The 25,874-nt window shown below is 39.6% G+C and overlaps 1 protein-coding gene and 1 long non-coding RNA gene across 10 annotated transcripts in view; one reads left to right on the forward strand and one right to left on the reverse strand.

The window, feature by feature from the left end:
* The window catches only part of CELF2 (CUGBP Elav-like family member 2), a 543,197-nt gene that overhangs the window by 360,600 nt on the left and 156,723 nt on the right, over window positions 1-25,874 (forward strand). The window lies entirely within an intron of this gene.
* On the reverse strand, window positions 10,082-14,121 carry LOC146443100 (uncharacterized). 2 transcript variants are annotated; one of them, XR_014856520.1, is made up of 4 exons: window positions 14,029-14,121; window positions 13,118-13,266; window positions 11,557-11,802; window positions 10,082-10,710 (listed from the first exon to the last, which is right to left on the reverse strand). It is a non-coding gene; the product is annotated as an uncharacterized LOC146443100 (long non-coding RNA). The 2 variants fall into 2 exon arrangements; XR_014856519.1 differs by having other exon boundaries at window positions 10,082-11,802.

Raw genomic sequence — 25,874 nt, forward strand, 5'->3', positions numbered from 1 at the left:
ATTTATACAGGCTCTCAGTCTCTAGACTAGGACCTGTGTTATGGAAAAAAGTTTATGTAATGCTGTTTCCATTATAGATGGAGGCTAATTTTCTCAAAAAGACTCTTAATACTGAGCAAACAAGTAAGTTTAGTACTAAAAACATTCTCAGTGCTTCATTGCCTTGGGTTTACAATATCATTTGCACGTCAAATTATATTTCATCTTATGATTTAGTAATGCCAGAAGAATAGATCTAATTCTCTGTCTCATGATACCCTTAAAGATGGAAGATTGCTTTCCATGGAGTGTAAAACTCAATTTGTAGTCATGTGTATAAAACATGACTTTATGGCAGATTAGCTTGCTGTAGATTTAGTTCTCTCTGACAGTGAACTGAAAAATATTAGCATTTCACTGAACACAATATTAATGGCAAGAAGAGAGTAGTATTGTAACATAGAAAGTAGAATAGGATTTTTGAAAGTAGAGCAGAGGAAAATCTATTCAGAGATTTGCAAGGAGTTTAGGTAGAGTTGGCTTAACTTTTCTCTTTTCCTTGACCTTTTTTCCCCCTATCTGTGAGTCATTTTGAAAAACAAAAGTAGATTTCCAGTTGTCAATGATTGTAAATAAAACAGCAATTATATTATTGGAATATGCCTTTGGATCATATGTGTTTCAAGTGACTGTAGTAAAATTGAATTTCTAGGTATTTTTAAAGGCTTCCATTGATTTTGATTTGCAGCTGTCTTGTTTAGCAGTCAGATGTGATGTTTGCTTTTTCCAGTGTAAGGAGAGAGTATAAGCAGAAGATTAGAGTGATCGTTTGTGTGCAGTTCATTATTTATAGTGCTGTGAAGGTGGTGTGGTGCTGTGATGATGGTGTCAGTGTGTTGAAGCAGGTGAAAATCACCTCCTGGGCGTGACGAGGCTGTCCCTTGGAGTGCTGAGTACTCAGAACTGGGTCCAAGCCAAGTAATGTGCCACTAAAACCATCAAAGCCATGTGCTGCACGGAGGGTTTTAGTAGAAGAGATGGAAGAAGGAAAGAAATTGAGAAGGAAGCCAAGCAGACACTATAATTAAATGGCGATCAAGAGGGAAATGTTTTATGGAGAGTTCTCTGTGCTGCTCTGTATCCTGCACTTGAATTTTTGCAGCCTATCTTACATGTATCTGCCAGAGCAATCCAACATGTTTATACAGAGCATGCTTTTATAATGTGGCTGATAATAATGAAATTCTTTATGCCTAACTCAAAGCTAATATATTCAAGATACAAATGATATAGGAGGGCGGAAAAAGCACTGCAACAATTTAGCTGCAGTTGTAGAAAGATTCCCCATGCTTCTGTTTTAACTGAATACTTTGTATTTATTAATTGTGTTCATTTTAATTCCACAGTAAGTCAAATAACGATGTGTGAAAACAGCATAATTAAGCTTTGATATTTCTGCAAAAGTAAGAACTGAATTCGATCTGCTTTTAATCTTTCAGGCTATTCATTGTATCTATCCCTTATTCGTACAGTTATCTCTTTTCTCATTTAGTTCTCTTTGATTAACAGGCAGTGGAGGTCTACCTACTTTCTTGGGTCAGACACTAGCTCTGCTGTCTTTTAAAATACCTTTCAGTGTTATTACAGGTCCTTTGTTTCTATTGAGGAAAGCATTTAAGATTGTAAATGATGTGCTAAATTGTCCCATTCTTTACAGAATATTTTCCATATATTCCAAAGGCTGAAAATTAAGAGTGTGCTTGTTTTTAATTATGCACGCTCATATTAATTCATAGTTTTCACTAATTTTCTTTCATTTTTAGCTACAGCTTATACTGCGTGAGACTCAGTCCTACAAATATGCATGTGATTAATTTTTTTCACCAGAAGGGGTTTTGTTGCCATTGCTTTTTGCAATCTCCAGAGGACCTGCTTTGCAACATACACAACATAACAGCAGTGTGCACTTGTGGATCAAAGTGTGGTGTACAGTCAGAATAAGGTGCTAGGGATAGGAGGAGAAACTGGTTCCAGCCCCCTGATATTGACTGGTTTGTAACTGAGTTCCCCACAGAAACCAGCTGTGGTGGTTCATCTTGGCCTCAGATGAACAAAGGGAGTTGGAGGGGAAGACAACAGGGGTACAAAACTGCTGTTTTCACAGCTGTCCTGCTGTGATGCTTATTTTATAAGGTATAAATACAAAAGGTATTTCTAGTATAGGAGATGGACTGTGATGTTCTTTAACCTTATGGTGGTCTTTGGTAGTAGCACTGGAGGGCAGGTGGGTTTCCTCTCAGAGTTACAGTCTATCTCCACTGAGAATTTGGTCCTAAAATTTTGTCTTTGAAACAGCTGCTTCTTTGCCAAACTGTTAGAGGTTTTGTTCACCAGTGCAAGGAGGCGGAAGTGAGAGAAGACAGAGGGACCTGTTGAGTGTGACTTTCCTCTCTCTCTGTTCTCTGTCTCAGGCAGAGCTGGGGACTGCATGAAGCTTTTACCCCAGAAAACCCAAAAAGCAGAAGAAACTTGTTGTACAGTCTGGTATTTGACTTGCAGAGTTGAGCACAGCCATCACACAGGTTTGCAGTGCTCACATGTGCATCAGGACCTGTGGTCATTGTCTGGCTCCACAGCCCAAAGGCATCATCACAGCCTTCAAAACCAGCCTGCTTGATGCCATCTGGCCTGGATGGGGTTTGTCATGCCTTTGCTTGTGCCCAGTGCAGCACTGTCTGTTGCCACAGTGGTAAAAATGCATTTTGAAAAAAAAAAAAAAACAGGGTCAAAAAGATATGTTTGCTATAAAAATCCCAAGGATGCCTTAGCCTTGAGGGGGCTACAGTGATGTTGGTTGTTAACCCTCTCAAGAAAAGCATTTACTGAAATGTCAACATTTATTTTAAGCTGAACAGGCCAGGACAAGTACTGAGGGTTTCCTGTGGTTCAGCTGGCTTACTGACAAGTGCTCCAACTTTAACAGCCAAGCCCACACGAGGGCTGTAAATAGGCAGGTAGTCTTCAAAAAAAAACATCTTACTCCATTGCAGTGGCAATATCTGTATGTCTCAGCCTCCAGAAAATCCTCTGTCACTAAATAAGCTGCTCTATGTTTCACAGTTTACGCAAAGACACACAAAAAAGATGCCTTCTCCTCATGGGCTGTGCTCTGTGGTGCAGGAAAAGAATATCAGAGATGGTTTGTCTGCCCACCCAGAGCAAGGAAAACCACCCTTACTCTCACACTCCTATTAATAACAGCTTAGATGTTGTTATTGTGGGGTGTCTTAGACATTGCCTCAGTTTTTATTTTGCACATGAGGATCAAATTTTCCACATGCAAGTATTTAGAAATAACTGCATTTGTGTGTTTTTTAAGGGCTCTCAACATGCCCAAGAGAAGCACCTTTTGTCTGAACAGTTAATGAAATTTTGGCATTTCTTTAAAGCCCTTACAGATCCCTTGAGGCTTTAAAAGTTATTTGTAGAAATTTCAAGAGGCATTCCAGATACTTTAAAAAAATAGACACAGGCTTTAAATAGTTAATGAATGCACATCGTTTACCTAAACAGTGTTTTTATAGATCTTTGCAAATATGACATTAATTAGGGAAAGTAACTAAAGCTGAAGTGCCGCAGAATGTTAATCCTCAGCATCAGTAATTAGCTGTGGAGGAGAATTTTTAAAAATGTTTCCAGTTTATATCATTTTGTTTTGGAAGAAACACAAATATGTGTGTTGAATTATTAAGAAAACAAATGAGCCTAAAAAAAAAAACCCAACAAAAAAAGCCCTTTTAAGGAGTGGATGGGTGTATCTATGCTGTTGCAATGAACCTTTGCAGGTTCATGGCTTTACTGGCTCTGGGGTGGAAGATAAGCCTGAGATAAACCTCAGATATTCCCTTCCTGCCCCTCCCATGCCCATACATGTGTGTGTCCTGTGCACCAGGTATCCTTATATTTCCAAATTGCCCTGAGACCAGACAGTGCAGAAAGCTACTTGGCAATTAATTTGATTGTGTTTTTAACCAACCAGTAAAGGCAACTCTTTGACTCTCTCCCTGCTGCATGCCCTGGTAATCATTTTGTTTATCTGCACAATTTGACTCGCCGCAGCGGGCAGTGGAAGGGCTGCCCGCATTGTTTGTCTTCTTAAATTGTTAAATGAAATGACTCAGAAGATTCAGGAAATTAATTTTTGTAGACTCGATATATGGTGAAAAAAGAAAGCTTTGAAGTGGAGATGTCAGTGTAGCCACTCTGAAATTCATGAATCAGACGTCGCAAGATTTTCAGAGGCATAAAAACTGAGAAATTTTTTAAATAGTTGCGTCCTTTCTAGTTGCCTATTGATATCTGAACCTTAACAATTCATGTCACTCTGAGCTTTATTCAACGGCTGTTTTATATGAAAATGAAAGCCAAGATACCCATATAAATAAGACTCCAAGAATCAGGGCTTTTAAAATAAAGTGTAGCATTGTTATTAGACTCATATTAAAATTGAGATAATAGCCAGTGTTACCTATTCTTTTCTCTCTCCTTTTTGCTTTTTTTTAGGATGATTAATTTAACAGCTACTATCAAAATAGCCATAAACAATTTAATAAACCTAGTAAAACTTCAGATGCTTCTTTATTATGCATTCAAATAGGATTTTCAGCCTCTCGAGTCCTACTCTACACCCTTGAATGCTGCTAAGTAGTGCCATTAAAACAGCAATACTGGGAGACCATTCTCATTTATGGTGATTGTAAAATAGGGGCAAGACACTGGTTTGGATTCAGTTTGAGAGGTATGTTTCCACAATAAATGCTAAAGAAAACGCAGAATTAACCTCTATTCTCTGTGGATATCAAATGGTTCACTTTGACCTGCTGACATGTGTTAGTACTGTCTCTGACTTTCTTATGTTAAGCTTGAATGTGTGGTAGGAAATGGTAGAAATGGATCTTCCTACCTAGAAGACAATCAGAATTGTGGCTAAAGAATAGTAATGTCTTACTGAAATAGCATTAATTTTCTATAGGTTAATTTCTTTTAAGATGTTGTGTGTTTTGTTACTTGAGAATGTTTAAGAAGAAAAAGTTAATACAATATTTTTATAGCATGCTTATGAAGAAAGGCTTTGAAATTATTTGAAACTAGTTTTTTCAAGGTATTTGATAAAAATTTATACCTCGTCTGAGCTCTGGAAACTCAGGCCTTAAAGCCATTCCCTTAGTTGAAATATGTTATGCAGGTTTTTACTTATTTTGCACTCATTTTTGTGGTACATATTTACAAGTGATAATTCAAGGTGGGTGACAGCCCAGTGAAATGTGAACCTGTGGTTTTGTCCATAGGTGAAAAAAAGGTGAAGCCATGGGTTTTGGTTTCTTGTTTGTTTGACTATACAGATGCAGGTGTATCATTCAGAGATACAATAGAGCCATCCTTGTGGCTGTATGGATATGTGAGAATTGCACAGAAAGGGTCTTACCAGATAAATTTGTAAGGAGCACTTTTTGGGGGGACTGTGGGCAGAGCTTACTGATAAAGCCAAGTGGGCAATGCAGCTCACTTTTGGTGCCTCCAAGAAGTCAGCTGTGATTCCTCTCTGTCACCTGTAGTGTTGCCCTCACATTTTTCAGGGCAGTTCTGCTCCAGCGATGCAGCTGGAAAGCAGAGTTTGTGATCAGAGAGTGCAGCAGAGCCATTGACATTCTGTTTCTGAATAAGAAAACCAGGAATTGCTGAGTTCTTTGTCCATTTGATTGAGAAAGTAGATTTTCAGGGATGGCTGCAGAACAGCATTTGTGTCTCTGATAAACCCCTCCTTCTCACACGAAATGTGTTGTTCTGCACAGTGACAAGCTGATTAAGAGCAATTTTTTAGAGAGAAAATAGACCTGCTTTAGATGGAGAAGAGAAAAATATTAGCCTCTTGCGTGAACATCCTTATACCAGTGGTTGTGCTCCAGTAATTAAATTCTGACAAACAGATGAACAAACAATCTCCAGGGGTAATGAGGCTCAGTCAATGAACCACAAGTGTTCACAAGTACTAACAATAAGAGAAAATACAATTGAAACCCCTGCATATGTGTTACTCAAAAAGCAAGTTAAGGACTAATTAAAGGGATTTCTGTTTTCCTCTCCATGCTTTGCATTTAGAAATAGATTTATAGAGTATATTCTTCACATTCCAGCATTCCAGCATTCTTAGATATAAGCATGAGAATAGGTTTTGAACTCATTTATTTTAAAAAAAGGAAATCTAATAAATTCAGCACTGCACTTGACCAGAAGTTATCACCAGCATTATGCGCTTCTTTTAAACAAATTTGAAAACCTGTAACCAGAGAAGTGAAATCCATCAAATTCAGTGTGCTCACCCTTTGCTTAGGGTGCATGAAATGCCAGCTCACGAAAATGTGGTTGTAGAAATTGAATACAGTTCCTTCCAACCTGCTTGGTGATAGCATATTTCACATGCTGAAATGTAAGTATCTCTTTCTGCTCTTGGGGAAAAATGATAACATATGCCATCACCTTAACTGTGCAATAAAGTAACTCAAATTGGACATGTCTGTAGAAAAGTGCTTTGTGTCATGTGATATAAATATCTACATTTTTTTAATGTCCTTTTTCTTATCACCTGTGACAGAGGCCTGTCTCGCCACTGTCAGAATTGATTTTTTCCCTTTGAAGTATTGTTTCTTAGTTCTTCAAAATATTTTTTCCAGCAAAAAAAAGACTGGCAAAACGACCATTTTATGTGACAAGTACAGATGGGGAGTTGACAATAAATACAATATCAACTATGCCTTTTGCTTCAGCTTCTGGTCTGAGAGAGTTAATCCCATCAATGACAGTCATGTTAGTTTTATTGATATTTTGTAATCTGTCTGTCCTTTCTCTCCGTGGTTCACTGCAACCTGCTCTTGGTTAGTGACCTGTCACACACTACTGGCATCTAATTGCTGCATGTATTACTTATTTCATTTAAAATTGTGCTTTTAGGGATCATGAGAAGCATCTTGATGAACAGTGCCAATTGGGTCGATATAAACCATTTTCTCCCCTCTCTCCCTCAGTGGATCCCATATTTAAACTGCATTCTTCAGGGTGCTCTTTAGCTGCTGTAAATGGTGAAAAATCTCCAATAGGTTGATGCTTTCAGCTGCTCCAGAGCAGTGGGCATTTTGGGGAGGTTTGGAAATGCATTCATAGACACATAGAAGTCATGGTGATTTGGAGTGGCCCAGCTGAGGGTGTGGTACCAAATCCATGATGAACCTTTATCATCAACAAAAATCTGCTCCCTGATTATGGAACTTAAAGCTATAATGTGTACGTTTTTTAATTTTTTTAAGTATTTTTCTTTATGGCAATCAATGACAACAAGCTCCAAGGCCTTGAGCACAGTAAGGGAAAATCCTAATGACTCCAAAACACAAGAGCTGACCCAAAGCTGATTTGCAAAATGTCAAGTGTGGTTCTAACATCCTACTCTGGGGTTTGGTTTCATAGTTGTTCTCTCTCTGTAAACAGGAAGAGTAACTTGAAAGCAAAGGGAGGCTGTGAGAAGGTTGGTCTGTGCACAGTGGCACGTAGGACTTGCACTTAACTGGGGCAAAGAAGGGGTTTGGTCTTTTTGTTTCTTTTGGGGTTTTTTCAGCTTTGTTTTGTTTTTCATTTAAATCTACACCTGTGTGCCAAAATGAAATGTCTGTCTTGTTGGCTGGAAGGCAGGAAAGTTTCCATCAGTCCTCTTGAAGGTGCACCCACACTGTACTTAACACCACAGGAGGTTCTATGTAATTCTCTTTATTGGGGTGGCATTGCCTTTGGCAGAGACAACACACCCAGGGACAGTATGACCAAGACCCTGATGTTTCCTCTACTGCCATGCAAAAATGGGCAACAGGACAGAAAAGAAAATGTAAGAGTTTTCTTTTCAGATATTATATTTTTTTCCTGTTCTCCATATTAGGTATTTTTAACTGAAAAAGGGAAGAAGAGCAAGCAGACTAATTTTTATCACTACTTCATTTACATATTTAATTTTTACTTTTTATTTTAATATTTGTTGATGAGATGGCCTGATATACTGATGTGGCCACTGATGATGTATTTTATACCAAGAATGCAGTGCTGTCCCTAACATGAGGTTTAAATCCTGTTTCTCCGTCATGGGATATGAGTACAGCAAAAGGACAGAGAGACTGAATTGGTAAGGCACAGAAATTCCAGAATTGCTGAAATCATTTAAGAATCTAGGGTTCATTTAAAATTTCATTTTACCTTGAGGCTTTCTGCAGCACGGAACCTTGAAATAAAAGGAATTTTATTTATAACCAGTAATAAAGGCTTAAAAATCTGGCAAATTTAATTAGTGCATTTTAGTAAAAATATATATTTATATTTTAAAAGAGTGAACTTGAATGACATGTAAACTTGGCAGTAGATATCTTTGGAATAAACTATAGTAAGTATAGTTGCATGAAGGTCATATTTCAGCTGTATAAAAATTAGTCTTTAATTAATATTAGTTGCTGTTGTGGTGGTGTACACACAAGAACCTCAAACCCTTCATTAAATGTTAAGTAAACCTCAAAAATTCCCTTGTGCAGTTCTGTAGTCGTTTTTCACATTCTTCTGTTGTGGCACAGAGAAGTGAAGTAATTTTCTTTCTACAAGAACCAGAAATAAAATGAAAATTCCCCCCACCAGCAACCACTTTATTGCCTCTCTTTGTGTTCATCACTTAAAATAGGATCCCTTTCTTTGTATATTTACGTTTTAAGTTTCTTCTCAACTGTTTGCAGTCTAGGGATGGGTTATTTTATCTGGTATGTGAGTGAGTATTGCGTGTCTGTAAAGTTCTCCTTACCCTTTTATTTATTTATATTTCCTTTTGACTTTGCAGATTTTCTGCCACACCTTCACCCAAAAGATGTTTCTAACCATAAATAAGGTTAAGGGTTGTTGTTCTCCTGCCTTACGTACAAGGATGCTGCGAAATTAATATTTTAATTTTGCAGAATTAATTAAAAAAAAAAAAATATGAAGGAAATCCCTTCACCATATACCTTTTTTCTTCCATTAGAGAAAGCAGCCTGGACATCTTACTTTCTGAAGTCTGTGTGCTAATGCTAAATACACAGCTTTGGACAGATAAAGGAGAACTTTGACTGTAACTGAGAGGTTATTTATGCACAAACAGGCGCCTCCATCCCACCCGTCTGTGCGCGCCGCCCGTGGGCTCACGCTCTTTTCCCTCCCATCCTCCCACCACATTCTTCCCTCAAAGAGCTCTCTGCAGCTGAGAAATTAAACCTCTTTACATATCCAGCTCCAATCAGTCCTGTTATCATTAAATTCTTGCTGTGGGATCCCTAAATGAACTAACTCATGTGTAGCGTGCAGTTTTCCCTGCTTCTTGCTAAAGCATTTCCCCATTTGTGTGGATTTTTTGAGTCGTGGAGGCAAAGCCAAGAAAGAAAAACTTCCCTCCCACAGCACAAGAACAAAGCGCTGTTTCCTCTCTGCCTGAAATTATTTTCCTTGAGATGGTCCTACAGGGAGTGAAGCCATTTTGCCATTACCCCTTAGTGCTACTTTATGTGGGATTTATAATGAAATTGCTTTGACAATTTGGATAATGATGGAACAACGCAATAATTGATGAAACATTTTGGGGTAGAATGATTTCCTTTGGGAGACATCAACTTTTGCATTAAAATTGTAGTCCTAGCGTTATACACTGAAACTTTAAATAATAATAATTTTTAAAAAATAAAATAGACTTTGACTGCATTGCTTAGGTCTCTCACTGATTTGAGTTTCTGGTAGTTCTTAAAAGTAAGATTGAAAAGGTCTCTGGAGCAGTAAAACCCACATAGCTCAAGGATTCTATCGCTGATAATCAAATAATCAAGGAATTACCCTGTTTATATTAGTTCCAAGATGGACACAAGTAATAGTTTGCTGCAATTTTCACTAAATTGACTCAATGAGCTAATGAGAAGTCTTATGGTAACAGCGGAGGAGAGAGTTTTATTGTGGTTTTTAATAATTTCCCTCAAATTTTTAGTTTAAAATTAATCCCTAAGACAGTAATATGTTTTACAATGTCTATATATTTTTTATGGTCCGCCTAATGTTTTTTTTTTTTTAATTTAAAGATCTCGAAGCATTTAACTTCAGTTACTTTATTAATGAGTCATCTCAAGAGCATTTAATGTAGATCAGAGAATTACATTTATTACTTCTGGAATATAGTTTCATTGATTTGTAAATCCAGAGTAATTAACAAAAGTAGGCTGTACTTCATATTTGCAATTTGCAAACAGGAGAAGTGAAATTCAGAGACGATAAAGCAAACCAGAAACCTGATCCATATACACTACATACATTAAACCCTCTCCTAGTCCTCGGGATTGTTTATCTGGTCAGTCTCCCTCAGACACAGGGCTGTTTGCATGGCTGGATTTTTGTCATGCTAATTTCCAACACTTAAATGCTTTAAGGTAAAGCAGTCAGATCAATTGCTAAGAAAAACTCTTCAGAGAAAAATTCTTACAGCTGAGCCGTGAATTCCTGGAAAGGGAAGCTGAATCCTTGAAAGCACACCTCCACAGCCACAGAGAGCTCTTCCAGCACTGCACAGTGTAGATTTGTCTACTAATCAGAGTAGTTTTGCCACAAATGCTTTAAGAAACCTGAACTTCATCTGTATCTCTGGCAATTGTAAAAGAGATGTTGAGTTAAAACATGTGACATTACACCAAACAGATATGTTAAAAATTGTACTTAAAGGTTAATATAATAAAAGTGTAGTTCATGTGAGAGTGATAGAAATATTGATCATAAAAATAAGTAGTGGCCCAGAAATTCAGCTGAGAAGCAGGGGGGGAAAAACTAGTTGATATATGAAGAATTTGAGTTGTGACACTAAGATCAATGGCTGTATTTTCACCCAGTGAAGCATGAGAGCTTCAGATAAGGGCAGTTAGTCAGTGAAATACTGACTGACATACCCTTTTACTGTTGGCATTTGGTCTCCAATATTGATCTTGGCTGTCACTGCCAACAAAGTATACTGAGGCTGTATTTATGTTCAGATAATGTTGTGTTCAATGTTTTATGAATGATTTCTAAAAGCAAGGTGTATAAGGAGTTAATTTGAGCATCCACCTTCTTTTATTTGATTTGTTTTTTCACAGTGCTGTAAGCCATTAAAAACTTTTGCAAATCAGTCAGAAGACAGATAAAATGCTGCAATCCACACAGATTCTTTAAATCCAGATATTTCCCATTCCTCTGCTGAAAAACAGTATTCTGTAAACAACAATTGTATTGTTCTTTGACTGTCAATGCTGGGAACACTGTTCCTGAGTGTGCAGAAGATAACAACTATAGTGATTAAAGAATAAATCTTTAGGAGGAAAATCATTATTTCTTGTGTCAGTTTGGGGGAGCTGGAAGAGTTAAATTCAGGGCTTTTGAAAATAATAGTGATATTACACCAAAACACGTTTACTGAGAGACATGAATCAAAAGTTTTGACATTTTATTTTCCTTTACCTTTTTCTGCTGGCTCTCGCTGAAAATCACCTGTGAACAAGATCTTTGATTCTGCTCTTTTAAAATTAACGGTTTGAGCTTGTGTCAGAAAGGCTGAGAGAATTCTGTGCTTGTTTTCAAGGTGGCTTGAGTGAAGCTGAGCCCCTTTGGCTGGACCAAGGGTTGAGCTCTTCCTCCACTGCAATCAGATGTTTTTGCATGTCTTGAGTTAGCTGCTGGCTGCTTCAAAGAGACAGAAGGGTTTATCTGGGAAAGAGAAGCACAACCCAAACCAAACCATTTTTCTGCCTTTCTCAGAGCATCATCCACAGATTTGTACCATCTGATTAGTTTTTTTCTTATGTTTGGTCATACCTGCAGGATTCACTGAGGTTATCATAGGGAGCAGACCAGGGAAGGTTTTTATTGTTGCCTGGCAAACCTTGAACTTCAAGGGAAGGGAAGTCAAGGAATGAAAGTAGTGCCCAAACAATGGATTCCCTGACTGCTCTAAGGGTCTGATGTGCCTGTTCTAAGCTAGACTAGACAGGAAGAAGTGGCTCTGTCTATGCTGTGACTGTGGTTTTGTGGAGAAACAGTTAGTTAGGTAAAGTTATGTCATTTACCCAAGACAGCTTATGTCAGTCTTAGCCTTTGACCTCTTATTCAAGTTCATTTGCTTTCTTATACCCGAATAACTCTCTAGGATAATCCTAACCAGCAGAAGAGACATCACAAGAATGAGTAATGAACTTAGAGGCTGGAGACATGGGAGCCATGTCAGGAGCAAACTCGAAAATCGCTTCAAGTTTTAAGAATGAAGAGTTTATCACAACAGTAATTTAAGAACATAACAGTTAACACAGTGTAATTGCATGCAAAATTCTGTAGCAGAAGTAAGTAACACTGGAAATAGCTTAATCCAACTCTCCTGTGTCCCAGTTCTAGTAATGAAGCTGTGGCTAAACCACTGGAAACTGCCAGCCAGCCAATGTCACTTGTTTCTCTGTGTCAAATCAGAAAGAACCTTTAATTTGAAAATAGAAATTCACTTTTGTTTTTACCTGTCTTTGCTTCAGATTTTTATACACCCCATAAAATTGTGGGGTGAACACCAGATAGTGCCATCACTAGTGGTGCATTTTATGCTGAAGTTATCTGTCCGCTGCACTGGATACAAAAACAACCTGTGGTTTGGGTTAGCACTGGGTGTTTCTCTGATGGGATATTTGAAGGTATGACAGTCCATCTTCTTTAAAACCCAAGTTTATACTGTACACAGCAATTCTAGAGATGCTGAAAGTTCTAAAAGCATAGGTAATGAGCATTTTAATTAAGTAGAGTGAGGAACCACAGCTGAGATACAGATGTACAATATTGCTGAACAGATCCTTCTCAGACTGGATGGTAGTGGTGCTTCATCTTCCTGTGGATTTTCCTAGGGTTCCTGAGGGTATTGTGACCACCTTTTAGCTCAAAGATGGTGAATGAATATCATCATGAATGTAATACAACATTATGTAGAGAAGCAGCAGTTCTAGACATTGGATGAAGCCAGCTGATGTTATTTTTGCATTCTTACCTCAGGGAAGAGAATAAGAAGGTTAAAATTGAAAATTATGATGCTTTACTCATTAAGGCTTTTACAGTTGCAAATGTATACGGGGTTAGCAGGGATGCCTTCTGGACCATCAGCAGCAATACTTAGCACTTTGAGATTTCACCGTTTTCCTGAAATGGGAAAATCATTTATGCATATTATTAGTCGCTTCCTAGAAGACAAGGTATTTTTCTGCAATAAGCATGAAAAATAAGACTTTTTCAAACTTTGTTTCAGTCAATCAGCTTTGATTTTTAAATCATGAAATAGCTTAGATGTGGGTGAGCAAAACTAAACACCTGTGAAATACATCTGCTGATGGCAGCCAGTGACACACAGTGAGTTGAGTACTGAGCTAATGCTGCTCTGCTGTGAGCCCAAGTCAATCAGGACCTGATGGTTGTCTGTTTAAAGCAAGCTCTCCCAAAAATTTGCATTTTATGTTCAAAAAACATGTTTTCCATTTTTCACTATGAGTTTTGAGGGTTGAGTTCTCTCAGGAAACAGCTTTCTGGGTTCCTGGAAAACTGACGAAACCCTTCAGGTTCTGTCTCTTTCCATCATATCTGCAGCCTGCTCTTACCAGTGGCCCTCTGCTGTCCCTCCTGTCCTGTTGTAGTGCCAGATCGTCTGCCCAGGAAAGTCCGCCCAGCCCTCACCTAGAGCACCGGCTCTTATGGCCCAGCAGTCTCTGTCTGCAAGTGGGGATGTTTCCAGCCGAGGCGAGCCCTGCCTCCAGCGAGTAGCTGGTGCGGCGCAATGGCAACGGGGAGGAGGCAAAGGGCAGAGGGATGGGGTTTCTCCCTCATGCAGTCACAGCCAGCACCGAGAGGAGGGAGAGGTCTCTCGGGCCCTGATAGCGCACGGCAGTAAAGAATGTGCGGCCAAGCTACCTGCAGTCTTCTAGTGATTTATTGTAGGTCCATCAGGTGAGGGTCCGGGGATGGAGAGGCAGGATGGAGAGGCAGGGACAGGTGTAGGGTCTGGAGGTCTGGAGGCAGCAAGGTACAGCCAGTGACAAGGGGTTATATGGGGAAGGAAAAGGGGAGTGGTTTGGTGCACAGACCAACCGGGAGTGTCTGAGGGAAGAGGGACAGGCATACAGACCAGTAATAACATAATAGGAGAGGATACAAATTCAAACGAACCAATGGTATACAACTCAAAGGGGAACAAAGGAGAACTCTCTAGAAACAAGTCCATATAAGGGAGAAAAGGCGGGGGAGAGCTCCGGGCCAATGGTCTTCTTTGCTGGTGCATAATCTGCTGCAGGGTCTCACTGTCTGCTCTTCTTGTCACCATGACCTAGACAGTACAGGCTGTCTCAGCTCCCCTACGGCTGGCCTCTCAGCTACTGTAACTTGCAGGCATAGCCTGCCACACTGTGCCTTGCTGTGACTGTCATACTCTTGCCACCATGGCTGGAAGCATCTCTCCTGCGCATTCCCTTCTGCCCAGGCAGCCAGGTCTCCCTGTTCAGAGGAGCAGAGGAGCAGCCTCAGAGCACACATGGATCCTTTTTCAGTTATTACCACTCTCATCTGCTGGGAATTGGCTTCCTTGGTTGCTTGAACACATCAGGGGTTTCTGTTCCAGCTGCAGTGCAACCCCCAGGCCCTCTGTGGCCAGTGATCACCTTTGGACTTGACTCCTTTCTCTTTCTTCTTGGGTGAGATTTGAGAGGATCTCAGCAGTCTGCAAAGCCCAGAAATCATCAAACTCTATTTCCACAGATTAAAGAGGTTTTCTTCAGGAAACAATCTTTCTTTTCAGAGACAGAAGAAGAGAACGAGGGGGAATATGTGGGACTTGCGTGTATTTGTTGGTTTTTACAGTTAAAAGCCCTCTGCAAGCATTCTCTTCAACATTTTTCAAGGATCTGATGCAGCAGGTGTGTCTTGGAGTTTGTTTCGTTCTCCCTCAATCCATCTCTGTCATGATTTAGACTAGAACAAAGGGGTGAATGAAACCAGACATTCAAAAAGAAAAAAGGTACAGCACACTTCAGGAGCATTTTACGATGATAGGATCAAACAACCTCATACACTATTACTGACCTTAACACGACGACAATTTAAGAGCATTAATCATCTGTATCAGCATCTTCATCTGCTTACAGAAAAAAGGCAGAAGCAAATATTAAAATAGTTTGTTACAGGCTGACTTCTTTTCTGATTTCACTTTATTTTGTTATCCTACATATCCTGTCCACTATTACTGTTCACTGTACCACCATCATCTTACCTGCTCCACTTAAACTGCATTAAATATTGCACTAAAAAGAATAATGCTATGCAGGGATGGGAGAGATTTGAGGGTTGTTTACAGTATCTTACTTAGATCAAGCTTGTACTGTAACCATGTCTAATGACCCTTTATTTCATAATTTAGAACCTGGCTTCTTATGTAAATATATATGCACATACATACATATGTAAAATATATGTGTTTGTGTATATATATATAAACATTTAGGCACATCCATAAACACAGAAAAGAACAGAGTCCTCCATGTCTGCCTTTCCAAGTGGCATCTGAGGATATATCGTTGAGTTCATAACCCATCATTTCTATTCTCCTAGGCACTGTAAAATTCATTAAGCTAAGTAAAATGGCAAATTATTGGAGTATATAGAAGCGTGCTTGTTTGATTTTTGGGCTCTTGTCCATGTTGTTTACCGAGCAACGCTGCCTCATATTAGAAGGGTCGAGATTTCTAAAGACTCTAATAAAGCAAGTCATATTATGTGTGTGTATTAGAGTGTAGCAAAAAGCCTTTGTTCATTCTGACTGCAGTGGAGCTGACTTAATGCCCTGTTCTGCAGCTGTTCTCTAACTACTACTCAGTCCAGTATTTCTTCTACAAGAATCAGTTTTGTCCATCCTACAGGTTTGCTCAGGAATGTTTACAGAAATGTCCTTTGAGGTTTTACTAGCCTGTGACCAGTCTAATGAAACAACTGGATAGTTGCTAGTGTAGAAATCTGACGAATATTTTCTGGCAGGAGTTGTAGGTTGGGGTTGGATAGGCTGGAGTATCTGTACAAATCAGCCCTCAAGGTGTTCAGAGCACAGAAGCATTCATGATTTTACTCCTTGCATCTCGAGCTCCCTTGTTGTATCTAAAGAGATGTCAGATCACTTCTTTAAGGGTTTAGGGAATGAGACTCGAAGGACTTAACTTCAAAAGAGCCTGTCATTAGTTGGTTTGCATTCAGACACCTAAATGAGCAACCTAGAGTTGCAGGTCACTCGACATCCAGCAGACTCAATTGATTTTGTTGGGATTGTTTACGTTGAACACTTCTGATACCTGACTGCATCTTCTGGATGGCTGACTGGGAGCTGAGCATGTTGGCTGTAGCTTGGGCTGGATGTGCTTAACACCACTGCAAACCCATTCCAGGATGTCTTGTTTTCCAAATGCAGGTTGTTAGTACACATTCAGTGCTCCTGGCAGACTCCTAGGCTTTGCACGTCATCCTGCTCACCATCAGTCTGCTCAGCAGGTAGTCCTTGCTCAGTAGCCAATAGCAGAGGCTAAAGGTGAAAAAATATGCTTAGACCTTCTCCTCCTCCCTCTCCATAAACTAAGCAAGGGTAAGGATAAGTGGCTGCCAAGGAATCCATCATTTGTCCTGGTTTAAAACCTATAAATAGCCAGATCATTAAAGGTGTCACTTACAAAACGCCTTTGTCACAGAAGCTATTTATGGTGTGGACTTTGGCTCTGCACACTTTTCTAGGACTGCCAGAAGCAATGTTAATCTACCTGGGCAGTGAAGCTGGCAGAGCTGATAGTGATTTCCTCTTCTCTTTCACATTAATATAAATTAATTTTTGTGTCACAAAAAGCAAAATTTGGATTCATATTTGATAACCAAATAAGAAACAAAGCTATCCAATGACTACCAAAATGTTCATAAAAGTGTTTGAGATAGAAAAGTAAAAATATTCCCATAATCTTTAGTGCTCTTCAAGGGAAAATAAGGAAATGCACTTTTTATTTTAAAGATTTCACTGGGTTGCTGCTTACTGTCTGGGGAACCAAGAATGCCACAGCCCAACATCGAATATGTGTGCTTTAAATGAGTTGTAATGAAAAGACACAGGGACAGAGTGTTTGGTGGTTACAGGGCTATTAAGAGACTCAGCAGACCCAGATTAATTTTGGTCCTTTGCCTCAGACCTACATTATTACCTTGGACAGGTTACTCAGTCTGTAAAGGGGAATTATGCATCACTATCTGTAAGGGTGTCATAGCATGGTTTGGGTTAAAAGAGACCTTAAAGATGCTCTAGTTTCCACCATGGGCAGGGACACCTTCCACTAGACCAGGAGGATCCCCATCCAACTTGGCCTTGAAAACTCCCAAGGATGAGGGACCCACAGGTTGTCTGGGCAATACATTCCAGTGTCTCACCACCCCCACACTAAAGAATTCCTTTCTGATGTCCAATCCATACCTACTTCATTCAGTTTAAAGCCATTACCCCTTGTTCTATCACTAGAAGCCTTTGCCAAAAGGCCCTCTGCAGCTTTATTGTGGGCTCAGTTTAAGTGCTGGAAGATATCTCTTTGGCTTTCTGGGCTGTCAGTGCACAATGATGGGTCATGTTGAGCTTCTTGTCCACCAACACACCCACATATTCTCCCCAGGGCTGCTCTTGATCCATTCTCTGCCCAGCCTGTGCTTGGGATTGGGATTGCCCTGACTCACATGCAGGACCTTGCACTTGGCCTTGTTGAACTTCATGAGGTTTGCATGAGCCAACGTGTCCCATGGTCCCTCTGGATGTTATCCCTTCCCTCCAGTATGTCAACCTCACCACACAGCTCTGTGTCCTTGGCAGACTACAGAGTCTGCACTCAATCCACTGTCCATGTCACCAGGCAAGGTGGTTGTCACAATTCCGACACCTGAGAAATGCCACTCCTCACCAGTCCTCATTACAGACATCAAGGAATTGACTGCAACTCTTTGAGTGCAACTTTCTAGCTCATTCCTTATCCATTGAGTGGCACATCCATCCAATCCTGTTCAGAGACAAGGATGCTGTGTGGGACAGTGTCAAGTGCTTTGCACAACTGCAGGTAGATGACATCAGTTGCTCCATCCTTGTCCACCAATGCAGTTTTCTAGGGATGGTGTTTCAGTTCATGAAGCCCCCAAATATGCTGGAATCCTTCATTTTGCACTAGAAAGATTATGGATTAGATGCTGTTACTATTTCCTTAGATTTTTCTGTAGTTCTAGTGTTAACTGCAAGCAACATGATTTGATTTCAGATCAGCAATGGTCTCTTCCATTCTAACCAAAGCCATTTCAATCATGAAGATTTTCTCTTTATTAAAAACACAGAAACGAATGTTACTCAAATCAATTATTACTGAATAAATGCTTTGCTAATCAAGTTAGGAGAGACTCTGCCCATTCCACTGTTTCAGTGATGTATTGAATATGATGGACCAGCTTGACTGAAGGCAGACAGTGTGTTTATATATATTAAAAAATATATATATATATGTGTGTGTGTATGTGTCTATGTGTGTGTAGCACAGCTGATACTTGCTGAAAGCTTTTGTGTGGTGAACCGTGACGTTAATAGTGAAATCAAGGTTTGCTAGCTGACAGACATCAATTTGCCAGAGGCCATCCCTCCTCTCCACCCTCCCTGGCACATCTTTGTGCTCACACACACACACACACGGACAAATCTTGTCTGCTGATTTCTGGCAAATCCTATGGATACTTGCAATCTCTGCTCTCAAGACATTTGCCAGCCAGCCTCTCATAATATCTCGTGTGCATTCCTGCAGGCTGGAAAAAAAAATAAGTAAGAAGAATTACAGATGATTCAATTAAACTGATATTGTTCACAACAAAAATGAGAGCAAATGCAATTTGGGTCCTGTTCATGTGACTTAATTATCTCTTACCTCCCCACTCCACCCCCTTTTTTAGAATTTAAAAACAATTATGATATAATTGCCAATCTGGAGATCCCTAGATATGCAGTAAATACGCTTTGTCTCACTGAATGCTCTTTTCCCTGATTCAGAAATGGGACCTTATTAAAAATGCACACACACAAACACAAAAAAAAATCACATAAAGTCATCAAATGACCTTCAGGAAATAAAATTCTGTAATGCTGTATACCCAGGAAAGACATACCCGTGTATTAAGTGAGTGAATCTGCTAAAGTCATTGAAGATAATTAGCTGTGTGCATTTATAAGATGCACACACTTTCAACACTCGAGGCAAATCCCTAGAAGTCAATTGAGACCTTCTCTGATAGAGGCGTGGAGGTGCATTTGAAGACCAAACATGCCTTTTTTGCCTGAATTAGTAACGTTTCAAAATTTACTAACAGCTTTTTAATGTGTAATCAGCTTGACTTAATGGGGAAGAAAAAAATCGCGATCATTAGGAAGCCCATACTGAGTGTATATATTCACGCGGAGGGAAAGTGCCTTGCAGTGTACAGTAGTTTGGAGTAAGCAGGATCCATTACCCATATCTGATGAAGGGCTGTCAGATATGAAGCAAATTTAGAGACCTGCTTGTCCCTTCAGCTATTCATCACTGCTGAGTAGCTCTAGTGGCAGCCGGTGGTATTTTTAGAGAGGAGAATGATACGGAATTTCTCCGTGTGCTGAACATTAGCTGATCCCATTACTCAGAGCTACTCGGAAAGTCACAGCTGACACATCAGCTTGGTGGCAAAGAAGAGCGATTGGCTGAGGAGGGAAAACACAGAGGAGACGTCTGAGGAAGGTACATTTGTGGGGACATTGCCACGTTGAGACTTTTGTCAACTGAGGTCCTGTGTTACATGGAGTCAGCAGCTAAATGCAAAAATAATTTTTGAAAAGTACATTTTCTCAGGATTCTGTGCAATTTTGTCCAGGTATGTTGTCACATAATACATATAATAGTTTGAATAATAAGAATGATAAATTATTGTTAGCTCCTTAAAGCTTTCAGCAGCTGAAAAAAGGTTTGTCCTGAGCTTCGGGATATTTCAAAATAATATGGGCAGCTGACTATGAACAAGCTATTTTGCAAACAACCAAAGTCATCTGTATTATTATTTATCATTATTTCATCAAAGAAAATCCATTTAGTTTAATGCTCATTTGAATTGCTTCTCTTTAAGACCTCCAAATCCTAATAATGTGTCGAACACACTCCAGAATGTCAAAATACTAAATTGTATGTAATTTTCTTTGACAGTAAGTGGATGAGTCCTTGCCAGAATTGTTCCTCTTTACACCCGGTGTGAAGTCATTGCTTTTCTTCCGTCAAGCGATATTTGACTTTTTAAAACCTACTAACAAGAGCACCGCTGACCTTCTCGTATCAAATTCAGCTCAGTGGGGCTGTGGAGAGCAGAGAGAAGTGGTCAGCAGGCCTTCTGCCTGTTCTGCTGCAGCCCCAGCTCCACACCATCAAGGACCGAGGGTGGGCACTTGTGCCAAACATTTAAAAGCTGGACGATTCTTTAAAGAATGTCCTTTTTTTTTTAATAGCTCTAGTACTCACCCCCGAGCGCTGCGATACTGAACTTCCAAAGCTTTGGGCTTACAATGAATAGCATTCATCTTCGCTTCTGGTTCTGATCTTGTAAAAGCTAACTCATGCATGCACAACATGATAGACCATGTTACGCCTCAGAGCCTTTTTCAGAGCTATCATCTAATACATTTTTTATAAGCCAGAGTGCATTCATAGAATTCTGCCTCAAAAGGCATTCGGCTTTAATGGCTGCACTGAAATGTCTAGGCTGGGTACTTCTGCTGTTTGAAACAAAAGGGTAGTGAAAATGTTGACATTTTTTATAGTAGCCTTTAAATTTCAAGGGGGTTTTTTATTAAAGGTATGTTGTTTACAAGTAGAAGAATGTCTAGAGAAAAGCTTCTTTCTCCTAGTCCTAAATGAAAGAATTTTGGCAGCCAAGAAGGTGCACGCTCTTTGTGGAAATGTTTGTTTGACTGTATTTTATACCACATACACACACATGCATACATGGCTCTGCAGAGAGGCTGATCTTGGAACAAGTTAGACTAGGGAGATATTAGGAGCAGATTTTGGGGTCAGCCCTGCGACTTAGCTCAGGACTAACAACAAAAGGGAGCAGCAAAAATGGTGCCTGGGTATAATTTTGTAATATGTATCAAAGTACAAAAAAAAATAACCAAAAAAAGAAAACCAAACCAAACCCACTACCAAAATTTCAATTGATTAAGGAATGCTTGAAAATAGATAGTTGCCCTTATTGAATATACTCCAGTAGATGGACAAGTTTGCACTCTCACTGAGAAATTTGTTTTCTAAAGAAAATTAGTAATCTGAGGTAAACAACAATGCTCTTGAATTTTTCTAGTCCTCTGCAGGCCGGACTGTACTCATTTGGCTTGCTCCCATACATTTTGAAGACTACTTTCCTATGTATCAGAAATTTGATTTAGCAGCTTGAGTTATTCTTGGGTTCGTACGTAACTGGAAAGCTTGTTTGTCTTTAAAATGGGGAGGACATTTGTAGTGGCAGAAAAATTGAGATCTTACCTCTTAATGCTTTCTTGGAGTCCCAGGATAAAAATTCTGTTGAAGTATTTTAGAAAATGCTTTTTCTTTTTTTAAAGATACTTCTGAAAGGCTTCAAGATAAAAATTCTGTGAACTGCTCGTTATGAGTGACTCATTTTAAAATCTGAGTTTGGCTCTGTGTTTGTACTTTGAAAATCTGCAGAGATGGGGAGTGTGTCAGAATCTGGGCCTTTGATTCATTTCTGCATAAGAGATGGGAGGGTGTCTTCTGCTTTGTCTTAAGAAGAATAATTTGTCTTGATGTTATTGTCTTAAAGTGACTTTGAAATGATAGAGTCTGCGTAATTCTGAGTCAAATTAGAGGCTAAGACAAGATAATTGAATTGTATCTTTTGTGTGTGAGGCATTTGGTGGAAAAATTTGTCCAGATTTTACAATATTCAATTATCTAGAGCTGTGTCCAAGTTGCCACGCTTTGCTTTGACTTGGCATCTTGTTGCCCAAACAAGTCGTTGACAGCCCATTCTCTGGAAGTGTTCAAGGCCAGGTTGGATGGAGCTGTTAGCACCCTGGTCTAGTGGAAGTGTCCTTGCCCATGGCAGAGGGGTTGGAACAAGGTGATCTTCAAAGATCCCTTCCAACCTAAATGATTCTGTGATCTTCTGCCCTTGATCTCATCATACAGACATTTAGGGACTGTGCTCATGGGTTTATTTTGAGTCTAACAATGATTGCAAGCAGTCTAACCTTTTCTGCATGTATGTCTTTCCATGGGACTTAAAGATTTTCCTTGCAGGAAAAGCCCTGGGAGAGGGTCTGACTGGACAGACAGTTGCATAGCAGTCAGTTCTGCACCCTTGCAGCACAGAACAACAATACTGGGGTGTCCTGAAACAGAATGCAACAGGCCAGAAGGGATTGTGTCTCCATTTGATAGCTGTGAATCTGCATCTACACACTATGTGCAGTTTTGAGCTCCCCAGGACCAGAAACTGTAAATAGTATGCTGGAGGGAGTTTGGTGGAGGGACACCAAGATAATTATGGATCTGGAATACATGATTTAGAAGGAGTGGCTCAAAAAACTGCCTTATCCTGGCAGGGAAGGGAAAGGGGAAGTCCTAAAGGCGTTCTGAACTACTTCCTGACAGGTTATAAAAACAACAGAGCAAGACACTTTATTTTTCCCAGAGGTGAACAGAGTGCATAGGACAGGAAGCAACAGGCACCAGGTGTTAGCATGAAAAGGCAGATTTTGATGCAGAAAACATTTTCATCGTGGTGTGGTCAAACACTGTAACAAAAGCCCAGAGGGACTGTCCTTAAAGATACTGGAATATCTGCAGAGCCCTGAGCAACCTGATCTTGTTGGCCCTGCTCTGAGGGTGGCTTGACCAGGTGACCTCAAGATGTCCCTTCCAACCAAAATTACCCTGTGAGTGTGTGCTGACACAGGCTCTCTCTGGTTAACAGTGCAGTCAGGAAATTTGAATGCTGACAAAAGGGAAGAGGTCAGTTCCTCCTGTTTTAAGAGCCATTTTTGTGAAGTTAAACCAAAAAACCCCAAACAAAACACCCTTGTTTCAAAGGTTTGCACAACTTATGACCCAAAGTGAGCAAGTTAGAATTTTTTGTCATGTTCTGCAGAAGCAGAAACTGCATGGTGGAATTTTGCAATGATTGCAGTAGTAGTTTGTGGTTCTTTCTGTATGTAAGTATTTGTAGCCACCTCCATTGCACTCCTAAGTTTGGATATGGAAAAGGAAGAACTTCTTGGTTCCTATGGGATGAGCCAATGGTGCAGTATGTCTTCAGAATCAGCTAAATGCCCACCTTCCTTTTTGCTTTTCAGACTGTCAGGACATCTAGAAGCAGATTCAACATATCTAACCTTTTAAAGCTATAATTAGCATTAATTTCTATTGCATTAGTATTGAGAAAGCTCAGTCAGCTTCAGTTGCTTGATGAACAAACCTGTAAGAGACCCAGACTTTGTTTCACTTTCTCCAACAAAAAAAATTAATTTGAATGTTAACCTACCTGTGCAACTCCTGACAAGACCCACTCCAGCTGAACCTTGTAAATAATTGTAGCTTAATCGTAGTATTAAATGTTCATCCATGAACATTTACAGCCTTTTGCAGCCAGTGGAAGAAGAGTGGGCACTACAGAAGGGTGCCTCAAATGTTTTAGGTGCTACTGGGATAATACATCTGAGATCTTTTGCCAGGAAAAGGATTTGTCAAAGACCAAATTTCTAGCAGTTTACAAGGGCCTGGAATAAGCCTTGAGTCACAATCCAGAGCTTGTGCTGGTTTTATCTCTATCTACCATGATCCCGAAGATACCCCTGTACATGAAACATGATGGGCTGCCTCATAGAATTTTATTTGGTCAGTTTTCTCCAGAAAAGTGTATTTTGCACACCTGTATCACTTTTGAAAGAGGCAGTCTGTCATTCTAGATGTTTTTTAAAGCAGCAGACAGCAGCCTCGCTCAACATTTCTGCAATAATGATGACAACCACTGGAATAATATAAACCACTTACTAATCAGTTTGCAAAGGCAGGACATCTGCTTTACACAATACAGAAGCAAATTAAGGAGGCTTTCACAGTATTCTGAAATTGTGCGCTAGATTTTAAAGAGAGAGAGAGACAGAGAGAAAGAAACTAATGGTAAATAAATTGGACCATAGTGCTAGTTTTCATCCAGCTGTATGTGGCTCTAAAACAGCTTTCTCAGAAAGGTACCTATTATTTATTAATTCAAGATGACTCCAAAAAGCAATTCCTCCATAAATTTCTTTCCAACAACTTTCTGATCTCAGTAAATTCTTGGCAGAAGTTGTGCTGGGAGAATATGTCCTCAGTCACAGTCTTCACTATTGCAGTTCCAAGAGGCTCTTGCCTGTAGAAGCATGGCTTTTTAAAGGTGTAAAAGATTTTGCATGCAGGTGTACTCTGTGTTAAGTGCTGACTTTAAACTACTCAGTCCTACCTTGCATTGCAGAAGGAAGAGAGGGAGTCTGGGATTCATGGCATCCCAGATTTAATGGGTTTGGTTTGTATGGCTTTGTCAAGGTTCCATCATCTTCCTGGTAGCAGCCCCAAATCCAGTTCTCTCTGCCTCTGAGAAGCTCCATACATCATCTCCTGAGCTAAAAAGTTTAATATTTTTTATGCATGGAAGACTGTCAGTTTGTGTTCTGAAATGTAGTACTTGGGCAGGGAGGGGACCAACTCAGCTGCTTCCAGGGATTAAGTGTGAGAGTCAGGAGTAAGACAAGTGGGCAAAATTTAGATACAGATGTGATTTAGGATAGGCATTGCATGTCAGCTTGGAAGCAGATCACTCTATTTACTTTTCTTGGATACACATTTCAATAGACAGCAATGTCTGTCAGAGTTTAGAATTAATCTGGACAGAAATCCTAAAACTAATTTTTATCTGTCTGGTCCAGGGCAAGGATGCCAGTTTAACCTGTTTCTTATTTGATATAAAGACTTGTGGGATTGGGATCTGAGTTTGTTTCCAGCAGTTGGCCACATCAGTACTGTTTGGTTAAATAAACTCATTTAAAGTTAGGAGAATATAATTCAGAACTACACCAGATTGCCTGGACTACCCAGTCATGGAATATACACAGTGCCGTGCTTTGAATGTTTTAGATGGCTCAACATATAACCAAAATCTGACGGTCCAGAGAAAATGAGTCCTTTTGGGAAATGCAGATGTTAAAGATCTGAACATGTGCAGCCTTTAACTAGGAGAAAAATGTACTTCAAGTTCATCAATATTTCCTTTTTTTCTTGGAGTGGGGAAAGTACTGATTGGCTGAATTTCAGAAGAAATTACTGGCTTTCCTAATGTTAAGAGTAACACTTTGCCCACTTAGAAGAAGAGGGAAGAACTGAATCCATTTTTGGAATGTGTGTATATTATCCCTTTTACTTTTTCCGGGATATGTGATTCCCACCTTCATCTCAGAGTTGTAAAGTTTAAGATCTAAAGCAAAATATACCATTGTAAAGGATGCCTAAAGGTCTTAAAGAATTGGTTTTCATTTAAGTCCAAAGTCATGATGTGCAGGTTTTCTTTCATCTGTTTATTTTTAAAGGTGGTGAAGTATTTAGTACACTGTATTACACTTTTTGCCTTTCTAGATTAAGTATTCTGGATAC

Source organism: Lichenostomus cassidix, chromosome 1Aa, assembly GCF_008360975.1.
Source record: "Lichenostomus cassidix isolate B80296 chromosome 1Aa, HeHo_3.0, whole genome shotgun sequence".
In the NCBI taxonomy this organism is placed as follows: domain Eukaryota; kingdom Metazoa; phylum Chordata; class Aves; order Passeriformes; family Meliphagidae; genus Lichenostomus; species Lichenostomus cassidix.